This window comes from Hemitrygon akajei, chromosome 3 (assembly GCF_048418815.1).
Source record: "Hemitrygon akajei chromosome 3, sHemAka1.3, whole genome shotgun sequence".
Lineage (NCBI taxonomy): Eukaryota > Metazoa > Chordata > Chondrichthyes > Myliobatiformes > Dasyatidae > Hemitrygon > Hemitrygon akajei.
Window position 1 is genome coordinate 206,351,210 of NC_133126.1, and position 15,185 is coordinate 206,366,394.

A 15,185-nucleotide genomic window follows, 5' to 3' on the forward strand; every position below is an offset into this window, starting at 1 on the left:
CTCTCCTCCCTGTATCTCTCTCCTATCCCTCTCCTCCCTGTATCTCTCTCCTATCCCTCCTCCCTGTATCTCTCTCCTATCCCTCTCCTCCCTGTATCTCTCTCCTTCCCCCTCCTCCCTGTATCTCTCTCCTTCCCCCTCCTCCCTGTATCTCTCTCCTTCCCCCTCCTCCCTGTATCTCTCCTATCCCTCCTCCCTGTATCTCTCTCCTATCCCTCCTCCTTGTATCTCTCTCCTTCCCCCTCCTCCCTATATATCTCTCCTATCCCCCCTCCCTGTATCTCTCTCCTATCCCCCTCCTCCCTGTATCTCTCTCCTATCCCCCTCCTCCCTGTATCTCTCTCCTATCCCCCTCCTCCCTATATATCTCTCCTATCCCTCCTCCCTGTATCTCTCTCCTATCCCCCTCCTCCCTGTATCTCTCTCCTTCCCCCTCCTCCCTGTATCTCTCTCCTTCCCCCTCCTCCCTGTATCTCTCTCCTTCCCCCTCCTCCCTGTATCTCTCTCCCTTTGCTCCCTCCTTCCCTGTCAGGTTCCCTCTGTCTCCCTCCCACCGGTAACAGAGCTCTGCGCAGGCGCGGCCCGGAGCGGGGGTCATCCTGCGTGACGTCACCGGGAATAGCGGCCTGAAACTCGGAGAGGTGAGAGAAGGAGAGGGATTAAGTGATTTTCTTTTTAAATGTTGGGTCAGACATTTTCAAATCGGTTTATCTGCTGACGGTGCAGTGCGGAATGGAGGCAGGAATATAAATTGTATAGTTCGCAAAATGCAGGAAGCTATTAATGAAGTAGAAGAGTGGGACGCTGGTGGGGGCTTAAATTTTCTGGTGCCAAGAGTCAAGTTATTTGTTTTTATAAAAGGAACATTACACCCACGATTGAACTCAAGTTATGTGTTAAATTTCTTAAACAAGAGTCAGTGGTAAAGTTTATAAGTTTGTGAATAGACACAAGGCTAACATAGAAGATGAATGTGAATAAAATTCTCGGGAAATGTTAAAAACGTCTTAATATACTCAGGTGCTTACCCTGCTGTGATCGGGATGAGCGTAGGTGGTCACATTGCTTTAATCAGATCTGTCTTTGATTACGGATATACAGTACTGCTTGTGGGTCAGCTTCACCTGTGGTTTTAAACCTCTAGATAAAGTTCAAGCTGAAGCATTGAGTTTCTCTTGTGAAGCTGTTAAATCACTATTAGAAATGGGTGAAGTACAGTTGCAAGAAAAGGTTTGTAAACCCTTTGCAATTAACTGCTTTTCTGCATTAATTACTCATAAGATGTGGTTTGATCTGCATCTAAGTTACAATTATAGGCAAACACTATCTGCCTAAACTAATAACGCAATTGTACTTTTCACATTTTTATGAGACCATAAGATATAGGAGCAGAATTAGGCAATTTGGCCCATTGAGTCTGCTCCACCATTTCATTATGGCTAATCCAATTTTCCTCTCAGCCCTAATCTCCTGCCTTCTCTTGGATCATTGGGACTTCTTCTGGGGCAGGTGGGACCTGTACAAGAGAGACGGGTTACACCTGAACTGCAGGGGGACCAATATCTTTGCAGGGAGGTTTGCTAGTGCTGTTGGTGAGGGTTTAAACTAGATTTGTAGGGGGATGGGAACCTGAGTGCCAGAGCATTTAGTGGAGCAGAGGTGAAGATAAATGATGTTAAAAGTTCATGCAAATCAGAAATAGAAGAGTTGTGTGTGATGGTAAAAATCTTCTGAGGTGTGTTTATTTCATTGAGAGGAGTATTGTGGGGAAGGCAGACAAGCTGAGAGCATGGATTGACGCATTTGACATCCTTGTTCAGTGTTTTTCTAATCATGGGCACATAGACAGAGACTTGCAAATTCTAGTGATTTTTGCAGGTTTTTTTGCTTAGGTTCTTTTTCACCACCTTCAGCATTGTATGTTGTGCTCTGTGTGATCTTAGTAGGACACCCACTCCTAGGGAGAGTAGCAACAGTACTGAATTGCCTCATTTTGGAGACAATTTGTCGTATTGGTGGAATGATACAAAAGTCTTTGAAATGCTTTTGTAGCCTTTTCCAGCTTCATGTATCTCTACAGTTCTTCTTCTAAGGTCTTCTGAAGTTGTTTCGATCGAGGCATGGTGCACATAAAGAGATCTTTCTGAAAAGAACAGGCTTTGTCAGTGACCTGACTTAAGTGTCTTTTTAGTAGGGCAGAACACCTCTATAAGAAGACCATAAGATATAGGAGCAGAATTAGGCCATTTGGCCTATTGAGACTGCTCCACCATTTCATTTCATCATGGCTGATCCAATTTTCCTCTCAGCCCCAATATCCTGCCTTCTCCCTGTGTCCCTTCATGCCCTGACCAATCAAGAATCTATCAACCTTTGCCTTAAATATACATAAAGGCTTGGCCTCCACAGCTGCCTGTGGTAAAGGATTCCACAGATTCACCATTCTTTGGCTAAAGAAATTCTTCCTCATCTCCGTTCTAAATGGACACCCCTTTATTTTGAAGCTGTGTTTGCTGGTCTTAGACTCTCCCACCAGGGGAAACATCCTCAACACATCCACTCTATCAAGGCTTTTCACCATCCAGGTTTCAATGAAGACACCTCTCATTCTTCTGAAATCCAGTGAATACAGGCCCAGAGCCATCATACGCTCTTCATTTACCAAGCCATTCAATCCCTGAACCTCCTCTGAACCGTCTCCAGTTTCAGCACATCTTTTCTAAGATAAGGACCCCAAAACTGCTCCCAGTACTCCAGCTGAGGCCTCACCAGTGCTTTATAAAATCTCAAGATTCCATTCTTTGTTTTATATACAAGTCCTCTTGAATTGAATGCTAACATTACATTTGCCTTCCTCACCACAGACTCAACCTGCAAATTGACCTTTAGGGAATCCTGCAAAAGGACTCCCAAGTCCCTTTGCACCTCAGAATGTTTGTATTTTCTCTCCTTTTAGAAATTAATCTAACCTTTCATTTCTTCTACCAATGTGCGTGACCATACACTTCCCAACACTGCCTTCCATCTGCCATCTTTGCCTATTCTCCTAGCTGTCAACAGATTCTCCAAGATTTTCTCTTGAGGAAACCATGCTGATTATGGCCTATTTTATCATACTCCTTCAAGTACCCTGAGACCTCATCTTTAATAATCGACTCCAATATCTTCCCAACCACTGACGTCAGACTAATTGGCTTATAGTTTCCCTCCTTCTACCTCTCTTCCTTCTTGAACAGTGGAGTGATAGTCGGCCCTCCTTATCTGCGAGTTCTGCATGTGTGAATTCAACCAACCGCGAATCGAGAAAACCTGGAAGTGCTTTTCCAGCACTTGTTGTTCAAGCATGTACAGACTTTTTTCTTGTCATTATTCCCTAAACAATGCAGTATAACAACTATTTTACATAACATTTACATTGTATTAGGTATTGTAAATAATTTAGAGATGATTTAAAGTATACGGGAGGATGTGTGTAGGTTATCGTGGATCGGGATCGAAAAAAATCAGAAGTTTTCTTACTAAGTAAGTCGTAACAGGTACATCCGGTATTATTTAGCGTCAGTCAAACGTTTGTCTTAGTATATAGTACAGGTAGTCCCTGAGTTATGAACGTCCGACTTATGGACAACTCGTATTTACGAACCGTGGAAGGAAAACGCCGTCGGCCATTTTAAGTCGGATCACGATGCCGTTCACCATTTTAAGTTGGATTGCGACACCATCTGCTATTTACGTCCTTGCTGTTGACACTGTGTTGAGTGTGTAACTTTGTATTTGGCTTAAATTTTCCTTAGCAAGATTCACCCTAACCCCCCCCCCACCGTTCCGGTCAGCTGGTGGCGCAGTGACATCAGCGCCGGGCTGGAGAATGGAGGTTCCTGAGTTTGATCCAGTGACAGACCGCTCCCGTGCCGAGTTGATGTCGATCCAGTGACTCCCGTACCATCTGTGCCAGGTTGATGTCGAGCTCGCAACTCGACATCATTAAAAAAACACTGCCTTCTTAATAACTTTTTTTAGTTGCCTTTTTTATTTTTAAAAGCTTCCCAATCGTCTAACTTCCCACTACTTTTTGCTGTATTTTATGCCTTCTTTTTGGCTTTTATGTTGGCTTTGACTTCTCTTGTTAATTACGGTTGTGTCATCTTGCTTTTAAATATTACTTTCTCTTTGGGATGTATATATCCTGTGCCTTCTGAATTGCCTCCAGAAATTCCATCCATTGCTGCTCTGCCATCATCCCTGCCAGTGTTCTTTTCCAATCACTTCTGGCCAACTCCTCTCTCATACCTGTGTAATTCCCTTTACTCCAATGTAATACTGATATATCTGGGCTAAGCACACATTCCTGTGGAGCGCTGGTGTTAAGATAGATGGATATTGATCCCAAAGGAAATTAGTGTCACAGTAGCATTACAAATATTACAGATTCCTTTGGGAGGGGGAGCTGGGGGGGGCTTTGGGGTTCTGACATTTAACTTGTCATTCATTCTTTGGGGCACTCCTCTGTTTTCATGGATGTTTGTGAAGAAAAAGAATTTCAGGATGTATATTGTATACATTTCTCTGACATTAAATTGAACCTATTGTTTCGTACCCCGTGATGGGTTAAAGAACCAGCAGAAATGGAAAACACATTGGAGTCTGGTATTGCTATTAACTAATAGTGTTTATTACTAACTACGCAATACAGTAATATAAATGCAGATATATCAAACAGGTTAGCAATGATTATAGATATATATAAGTGTAGAAATAGAAAACCAAGCTTTTTCAAGCCTAGGGGAAAATGGATGCAGTCTTACGATTGATGAGTAAAGTTCAGTTTGTGGTATTGAGTTGAGTAGTGATGGAGAGAGAGAGAGAGTTTTGAGTCTTCAGGTAAGCTGATGCCGTCGATCGTCCCGTTGTCCTCCGAAATCCTTTGGAAGTCACCGACTGTGACCATAACTAAGGAGACCGTTCTTCTGTGGTGGAATTATTAACCCAGGCAAGGGTTGGACACACAAATAACTCCCCACCGGTCACACCCTTTTCACACTACGAGAGCCACTGATCGATTCTCCTGATTGATCCTCCAAAACCCACCTTTTCTGTGGGCACAACAAAGCTCATTCAGTGTCCAAAACCATGTGTCTGCAGGTCTATCAGCGGACCTATGATTTATCTCAGCATGCAGAACACCAACCGTCCATCAACTGCTCCGCCCTTCTGTCTCTGTAAGAACTTACAAGCAGGCAGTGTCCTTGTTGAAATGTAAACAAACTCCTGAGAAACCATAATGTCAATCTTCCGAGCATTCTTTGCCTCTCTCTCTCTCTCTCTTAATAACAAGGTCTCTGTGTTGGACACCTCCCTCTCTCTCTTTTTAAGAGCACAGTTCATAGGGTCAATTCAGGACCCCGTCACACTATTGATATACAAGTATTAGAAGAGAAGTAAGAAAGAATAAAAATGTTACCTCAAGCAGTCTAACAGAAGGGGGTCACCACTTCTTCACCTATAGGTTGACTCATCATAGAGTGGAATGGCCGACAGCAAGAATGACCTCATACAATTACCAGCGATGTGGAGAAACAGATTGTGGTCAGAGGGAGGTACAGAGGCCTAGGTTTTGTACCTTTTTGAACAGGACTGTAGGAATGATGGTGTTAAATGCTGAGCTATAGTCAATAAACAGCCTAATGACAGGGGGTATTTGCATTGTCCAGGTGATCCAAGGCTGTGTGGAAAGCTTGAGATCGCACCTGCTGTAGTCCTATTGTGTTGATAGGTAAATTGCGGGTGAGTCCAGGTCTTTCCTGAGACAGGTGTCGATTCTAGCCATGACCAACTTCTCAAATCATTTCATCTCCGTAGATGTAAGCGATGCTGGACAATAGTCATTGAGGCAGCTCACACTGCGCTTCTTGGGCACTGGTATAATTGTTGCCCTTTTGAAGCAGGTGGTAACTCCCGACTGTAGCAGTGAGTTTTCAGAGCCTTACCTTGAAAGACAGCCTGACATCGGCCTCTGAGACAGAGATCTCAGGGTCATCAGATGCTGCAGGGATCTTCACCGCTTTGGTTTTATTCTCCCTTTCAAAGCTAGCATAAATAGCATCGTGCTCGTCAAGTAGTGAAGCATTACTGCCATTCGTGATGTTGAGTTTTGCTTTGTAGGAAGTAATGTCCTGCAAACCTTGCCAGAGTTGACATGTATCTAATGTTAGCTCTACCTGAATTGTTTCTTGGCTCTTGAAATATCCCTCCATAAGTCGTAACTGTTTTTCTTATACAGACCTAGGTCACCAGACTTAAATGCCACAGGTCTAGCCTTCAACAAACAACAGACCTCCTGGTTTATCCACAGCTTTTGGTTTGGTATTGTACAGCAAGTTTTCATAGGCACACACTCATCCACACAGGTTGCTGCAGAATCTGGAAATCCAGAGGAGTGAGGTTATTAGTGAGCTTGCAGACAATACAAAAACTGGCAGAGTTGCAATGAGAAACATTATCAGGATTCTGCAGGGTACAGATCAGTTGGAATTCAGAGCAGAGAAACAGTAGTTGGACTTCAATCTGAACAGGTGGAAGGTGTTGCACTTTGGGAGGTCAAATGTAAGGAGCACAAACATAGAGTGATTTTGGGGTGCAAGTGCATTGCTGTCTTAAATTGGCTACACAAGTAGATGACCTGGTAAAGGCAGTTTACAGTGAGGGTGTTCAGTATGAGAGTTAGGAAGTCTTGAGGCAGCTCTGTAAAACTTAGCTTAGACCACATTTGGAGTACAGTGGACTCAGGATAATTGGGCCGTAAGTTAATTAGAGCAGCTGAAATTAATTGAGAAAATAGCCAGGATTTCCTTTGTTTCTTTGGGACATTATGCCACTTAATTGGGATAGGAGACTTCTAGCGAGTGTCAGTTGTGTGAGTTTGTTAAACACAACACCATGCTTCAGTTTTTAAATAGTATCAGTTGCGTCTGTTTGTGTTTAAAAAAAAAAGCAGTGATTTTTGTCTCTGACAATTGGCGAGAATTTAGCAGTAAGATAATTTGGAGAAACACATAAAACAAGCTGGAGGAACTCAGTAGGTCGGACAGCATCCGTGAAAACAAGCAGTCAACGTTTCGGGCCGAGACCCTTCACAGCTACCTGGACTATTCCTCTTCCCACCCTGTCTCTTGCAAAAAGGCTATCCCCTTCTCACAATTCCTCCGTCTCCGCCGCATCTGCTCTCAGGATGAGGATTTTCTTTCCAGGACGAAGGAGATGTCTTCCTTTTTTAAACAAAGGGGCTGCCCTTCGTCCACCATCAACTCTGCTCTCAAACGCATCTCTCCCATTTCCCGCACATCTGCCCTCACCCCATCCACCCGCCACCTCACTCGGGATAGGGTTCCCCTTGTCCCTACCTACCACCCCACCAGCCTCCAGGTCCAACGTATAATTCTCCGTAACTTCCGCCACCTCCAATGGGATCCCACTACCAAACACATTTTTCCCTCCCCCCCCCCCCCTTTCTGCTTTTCACAGGGATCGCTCCCTACGCAACTCCCTTGTCCACTCGTCCCCCCCATCCCTTCCCACCGATCTCCCTCCTGGCACTCATCCTTGTAAACGGAACAAGTGCTACACCTGCCCTTACACTTCCTCCCTCACCACCATTCAGGGCCCCAGACAGTCCTTCCAGGTGAGGCGACACTTCACCCATGAGTCGGCTGGTGTGGTATACTGCATCCGGTGCTCCCGGTGTGGCCTTTTATATATTGGTGAGACCCGACGCAGACTGGGAGACCGTTTCGTGGAACACCTACGCTCAGTCCGCCAGAAAAAGCAGGATCTCCCAGTGGCCACACATTTTAATTCCACGTCCCATTCCCATTCTGATATGTCTATCCATGGCCTCGTCTATTGTCAAAATGAATCCAAACTCAAGTTGGAGGACGGCTGAGTAGCCTCCAACCTGATGGCATGAACATTGACTTCTCTAACTTCCGTTAATGCCCCTCCTCCCCTTCTTACCCCATCCCTGACATATCTAGTCTGCCTGTTCTCCATCTCCCTCTGGTGCTCCCCCCCCTCTCTTTCTCCTGAGGCCTCCCGTCCCATGATCCTTTCCCTTCTCCAGCTCTGTATCACTTTCGCCAATCACCTTTCCAGCTCTTGGCTTCATCCCACCCCCTCTGGTCTTCTCCTATCATTTCGCATTTCCCCCTCCCCCCACTACTTTCAAATCTCTTACTAATCTTTCCTTTTGGTTAGTCCTGATGAAGGGTCTCGGCCCAAAACGTCGACAGTGCTTCTCCCTATAGATGCTGCCTGGCCTGCTGTGTTCTGCCAGCATTTTGTGTGTGTTGTTGTTTGAATTTCCAGCATCTGCAGATTTCCTCGTGTTTGCAGAATATAAGGTGTTGTTCCTCCAACCTGGGTGTGGAATGGGAATGAGAGGTGGAATTGAAGTGGATGGCCACTGGGAAATCCCGTTTGTTCTGGCAGATAGAGCGTAGATGCTCAGCTAAGTGGTCTCCCAATCTACGCCGGCTCTCACTGATATACAGGAGGCCACACCGGGAGCACTGAACACAGTAAATGACTCTAACAGGCCCTGAATGGTAGTGAGGGAGAAGGAATAAGGGCAGATATAGCATTTGTTCTGCTTGCAAGGATAAGTGCTAGGAGGGAGATCAGTAAGGAGAACGAATGGACAAGGGAGTCATGTAGGGAGCCATACCTGCGGAAAGCAGAAAGAGGGGGGAGGGAAAGATGTGCTTAGTGATGGGATCCCGTTGGAGGTGGTGGAAGTTTTTGCTATGGATGTCCAGTCCCTATAGACCTCCATCCTCCATCAGGAAGGCCTCAAAGCTCTCCATATTTTTCTGGACACCAGGCCTAACGAGTTCCTCTCCACCACCATTGTCGTCTGCCTAGCGGAACTTGTCCTCACTCAAAGTAATTTCTCCTTTGGCTCCTTCCACTTCCTTCAAACAAAAGGGGTAGTCATGGGCAATCACATGGGTCCCAGCTATGCCTGCCTGTTTGTCGGCTACATATAACCATATAACAATCACAGCGCGGAAACAGGCCATTCCGGCCCTCCTAGTCCGTGCCGAACTCTTAATCTCACCTAGTCCCACCTACCCGCACTCAGCCCATAACCCTCCACTCCTTTCCTGTCCATATACCTATCCAATTTTACCTTAAATGACACAACTGAACTGGCCTCTACTACTTCTACAGGAAGCTCATTCCACACAGCTGTCACTCTCTGAGTAAAGAAATACCCCCTCGTGTTTCCCTTAAACTTTTGCCCCCTAACTCTCAAATCATGTCCTCTCGTTTGAATCTCCCCTACTCTCAATGGAAATAGCCTATTCACGTCAACTCTATCTATCCCTCTCAACATTTTAAATACCTCGATCAAATCCCCCTTCAACCTTCTACGCTCCAATGAATAGAGACCTAACTTGTTCAACCTTTCTCTGTAACTTAAGTGCTGAAACCCAGGTAACATCCTAGTAAATCGTCTCTGCACTCTCTCTAATTTATTGATATCTTTCCTATAATTCGGTGACCAGAACTGTACACAATATTCCAAATTTGGCCTTACCAATGCCTTGTACAATTTTAACATTACATCCCAACTTCTGTACTCAATGCTCTGATTTATAAAGGCCAGCGTTCCAAAAGCCTTCTTCACCACCCTATCTACATGAGACTCCACCTTCAGGGAACTATGCACTGTTATTCCTAGATCTCTCTGTTCCACTGCATTCCTCAATGCCCTACCATTTACCCTGTATGTTCTATTTGGATTATTCCTGCCAAAATGTAGAAACTCACACTTCTCAGCATTAAACTCCATCTGCCAACGTTCAGCCCATTCTTCTAACCGGCATAAATCTCCCTGCAAGCTTTGAAAACCCACCTCATTATCCACAACACCTCCTACCTTAGTATCATCAGCATACTTACTAATCCAATTTACCACCCCATCATCCAGATCATTTATGTATATTACAAACAACATTGGGCCCAAAACAGATCCCTGAGGCACCCCGCTAGTCACCGGCCTCCATCCCGATAAACAATTATCCACCACTACTCTCTGGCATCTCCCATCTAGCCACTGTTGAATCCATTTTATTACTCCAGCATTAATACCTAACGACTGAACCTTCTTAACTAACCTTCCATGTGGAACTTTGTCAAAGGCCTTGCTGAAGTCCATATAGACGACATCCACTGCCTTACCCTCGTCAACATTCCTCGTAACTACTTCAAAAAATTCAATAAGGTTTGTCAAACATGACCTTCCACGCACAAATCCATGCTGGCTACTCCTAATCAGATCTTGTCTATCCAGATAATTATAAATACTATCTCTAAGAATACTTTCCATTAATTTACCCACCACTGATGTCAAACTGACAGGTCTATAATTGCTAGGCTTACTTCTAGAACCCTTTTTAAACAATGGAACCACATGAGCAATACGCCAATCCTCCGGCACAATTCCCGTTTCTAATGACATCTGAAAGATCTCCGTCAGAGCACCTGCTATCTCTACACAAACTTCCCTCAAGGTCCTGGGGAATATCCTGTCAGGATATTGAAACATGAAACATGAAACAGTTTATGTTCCAAGCCTACACTGGTGACCATCTCACACTTTTCTTACACTAGATCGACAACTGCAATGGTGCTGCTTCCTGCACCCATGCTGAACTCATCGACTTCACCCACTTTGCCTCCAACTTCCACCCTGCCCTCAAATTTTAAGGGGAAACAAGGGGAAACTTCTTCACTCCATGGGTCGTGAGTGTGGAATAAGCTGCCAGCACAAGTGGTGCATGCAAGCTCAATTTCAGAGAAGTTTGGATATGTAGATGGATTGTAGGAATATGAGGAGCTATGGTCCCAGTGTGGGTTATTGGGAGAAGACAGTTTAAATTGTTTTAGGCATGAATTAGATGGGCCACCTGTTTCTGTGCTGTACTAACACAAAATATTTATAAAGTTCGTCCACCATTTTTTTGTCACCCTATTACCTCCTGTCCTGCGTCATTTGTCAATGGTCTGATATCCATTCACCTTCTTTTACTCATATATCTGAAAAAACATTTGGTATTATTCGCTAACTTACCTTCACATTTCATGTTTTGCCTCTTCATAGCTTTTTTAGTTGCCTTCTGTTGGTTTTTAAAAGTTTCCCAATCCTCTAACTTCCTATTAATTTTTGCTATATTCTATTCCTTCTCCTTTGTTCCCTTATCAAATCCAGTTGATTACCCTACACCCTATCCAGAATTGCCTTTCCCCTAGTAGGCTCAACCATACGCTGCTCTAGAAAGCCATCTCCTAGGCTTTTTACAGATTTCCTCTCTTGGGATCCAGCACCAACCTGATATTCCCATTATGTCTGCATATTAAAATTCCTCGTGATTATCATGATGTTGCCCTTCTGACATGCATTTTCTATTTTCTGTTGTAATTTGTAGCCCACATCTTGTCTACTGTTCAGAAGCCTGTAACTCCCATCTGGGTTTATTTACCCTTGCAGTTTTTAACTCCATCCACAAGAATTCTACGTCTTCTGATTTAATGTCACCTCTTTCCAAAGATTTGCTTTCATTTTTTTACCAACAGAGCCACACCACATCTTCTGCCTATCTGCCTGTCCTTTCAATACAGTTTGTAGCCTCGGATATTAAACTCCCAATAATGATCTTTCAGCCATGACCAGTGACGCCATATTTGCCAATCTCTAAATGCGCCACAAGATCAATCGCCTTATCCTGTATACTGCGTGTATACAAATATATCACAAAAATAATGATAGTTTTTATATTGTGTTAATTGTGTTGAAGGTTTTGAAGTATGCTTAACTATTTGGAAGCTTGGCTGATCACTGAGCTTGACAAAATGTTTGCAGTCGTTTCGGCAATTGAGGGTGTTGTTTACTCAGAATGCTCAAGTTAAGTCAAGTTTATTGTCATTTCTACCATAAACTGCTGGTACAGTACACAGTAAAAACAAAACAACGTTCCTCCAGGACGCTGGTGCTACATGAAACACAAAACTACACTAGACTATGTGAGACAGCACAAGGCTACACTAGACTACGTAAAACAACATAAAAACTGCACTAGACTACAGACCTGCACAGGACTACATGAAGTGCACAAAACAGTACAATAACTATACAAATGACAATAGGCACAGTAGAGGACAAATTACAATATAATAGTAATGATGTAGATGTCAGTCTATACTCTGAGTATTGAGGAGTCTGATGGCTTGGGGGAAGAAACTGTTGCATAGTCTGGTCGTGAGAGCCCGAATGCTTCGGTACCTTTTGCCAGATGGCAGGAGGGAGAAGAGCTTGTGTGAGGGGTGTGTGGGGTCCTTTGATAGTTGCAGATAGTTATTAATGAATATGATATAGTTGGGATCACAGAGACATGGCTCCAGGGTGACCAAGAATGGGAGCTCAACATCCAGGGATATTCAATGTTCAGGAGGGATAGACAGGAAAGAAAAGGAGGTGGGATAGCATTGCTGGTTAGAGAGGAGATTAACGCAATAGAAAGGAAGGACATTAGCCTGGAGGATGTGGAATCGATATGGGTAGAGCTGCATAACACTAAGGGGCAGAAAACGCTGGTGGGAGTTGTGTACAGGCCACCTAACAGTAGTAGTGAGGTTGGGGATGGCATTAAACAGGAAATTAGAAATGTGTGCAATAAAGGAACAGTAGTTATAATGGGTGACTTCAATCTACGTATAGATTGGGTGAACCAAATTGGTAAAGGTGCTGAGGAAGAGGATTTCTTGGAATGTATGCGGGATTCTGAACCAACATGTCGAGGAACCAACTAGAGAGCAGGCTATTCTAGATTGGGTATTGAGCAATGAAGAAGGGTTAGTTAGCAATCTTGTCATGCGAGGCCCCTTGGTTAAGAGTGACCATAATATGGTGGAATTCTTCATTAAGATGGAGAGTGACATAGTTAATTCAGAAACAAAGGTTCTGAACTTAAAGAAGGGTAACTTTGAAGGTATGAGACGTGAATTAGCTAAGATAGACTGGCAAATGATACTTAAAGGGTTAACGGTGGATATGCAATGGCAAGCATTTAAAGATCGCATGGATGAACTACAACAATTGTTCGTCCCAGTTTGGCAAAAGAATAAACCAGGGAAGGTAGTGCACCCGTGGCTGACAAGGGAAATTAGGGATAGTATCAAGTCCAAAGAAGAAACATATAAATTAGCAAAAAAAAAGCAGCACACCTGAGGGCTGGGAGAAATTCAGAGACCAGCAGAGGAGGACAAAGGGCTTAATTAGGAAAAGGAAAAAAGATTATGAGAGAAAGCTGGCAGGGAACATAAAAACTGACTGCAAAAGCTTTTATAGATATGTGAAAAGAAAAAGATTGGTCAAGACAAATGTAGGTCCCTTACAGTCAGAAACAGGTGAATTGATCATAGGGAACAAGGACATAGCAGACCAATTGAATAACTACTTTGGTTCTGTCTTCACTAAGGAGGACAGAAATAATCTTCCGGAAATAGTAGGGGACCGAGGGTCTAGTGAGATGGAAGAACTGTGGGAAATACATGTTAGTAGGGAAGTGGTGTTAGGTAAATTGAAGGGATTAAAGGCAGATAAATCCCCAGGGCCAGATGGTCTGCATCCCAGAGTGCTTAAGGAAGTAGCCCAAGAAATAGTGGATGCATTGGTGATAATTTTTCAAAACTCCTTAGATTCTGGATTAGTTCCTGAGGATTGGAGGATGGCTAATGTAATCCCACTTTTTAAAAAAGGAGGGAGAGAAAAACCGGGGAATTATAGACCAGTTAGTCTGACATCGGTGGTGGGGAAAATGCTAGAGTCGGTTATCAAAGATGTGATAACAGCACATTTGGAAAGAGGTGAAATCATCGGACAAAGTCAGCATGGATTTGTGAAAGGACAATCATGTCTGATGAATCTTATAGAATTTTTTGAAGATGTAACTAGTAGAGTGGATAGGGGAGAACCAGTGGATGTGGTATATTTGGATTTTCAAAAGGCTTTTGACAAGGTCCTACACAGGAGATTAGTGTGCAAACTTAAAGCACATGGTATTGGGGGTATGGTATTGATGTGGATAGAGAATTGGTTAGCTGACAGGAAGCAAAGAGTGGGAGTAAACAGGACTTTTTCAGAATGGCAGGCAGTGACTAGTGGGGTACCGCAAGGCTCAGTGCTGGGACCCCAGTTGTTTACAATATATATTAATGATTTAGACGAGGGAATTAAATGCAGCATCTCCAAGTTTGCAGATGACACGAAGCTGGGTGGCAGTGTTAGCTGTGAGGAGGATGCTAAGAGGATGCAGGGTGACTTGGATAGGTTAGGTGAGTGGGCAAATTCATGGCAGATGCAATTTAATGTGGATAAATGTGAGGTTATCCACTTTGGTTGCAAGAACAGGAAGACAGATTATTATCTGAACGGTGGCCAATTAGGAAAAGGGAAGGTGCAACGAGACCTGGGTGTCATTGTACACCAGTCATTGAAGGTGGGCATGCAGGTACAGCAGGCGGTGAAAAAGGCAATTGGTATGTTGGCATTCATAGCAAAAAGATTTGAGTACAGGAGCAGGGAGGTTCTACTGCAGTTGTACAAGGCCTTGGTGAGACCGCACCTAGAGTATTGTGTGCAGTTTTGGTCCCCTAATCTGAGGAAAGACATTCTTGTCATAGAGGGAGTACAAAGAAGGTTCACCAGATTGATTCCTGGGATGGCAGGACTTTCATATGAAGAAAGACTGGATCGACTAGGCTTATACTCACTGGAATTTAGAAGATTGAGAGGGGATCTTATTGAAATGTATAAAATTCTAAAGGGATTGGACAGGCTAGATGCAGGAAGATTGTTTCTGATGTTGGGAAAGTCCAGAATGAGGGGTCACAATTTAAGGATAAAGGGGAAGCCTTTTAGGACCGAGATGAGGAAAAACTTCTTCACACAGAGAGTGGTGAATCTGTGGAATTCTCTGCCACAGGAAACAGTTGAGGCCGGTTCATTGGCTATATTTAAGAGGAAGTTAGATATGGCCCTTGTGGCTAAAGGGATCGGGGGTATGGAGAGAAAGCAGGTACAGGGTTCTGAGTTGGATGATAAGCCATGATCATACTGTATGGCAGTA

General features: G+C 43.9%; 1 protein-coding gene across 3 annotated transcripts in view; it reads left to right on the forward strand.

Annotated features, from left to right (window-relative positions):
• The first annotated feature begins 589 nt into the window (after nt 1-589).
• mynn (myoneurin) overlaps nt 590-15,185 on the forward strand; it is a 103,258-nt gene continuing 88,662 nt past the window's right edge. For all 3 annotated transcript variants that reach the window (XM_073041747.1, XM_073041748.1, XM_073041749.1), the window contains exon 1: nt 590-641. The gene's annotated coding sequence lies outside the window, so the exon portion shown is untranslated. The remainder of the gene's footprint in view (nt 642-15,185) is intronic.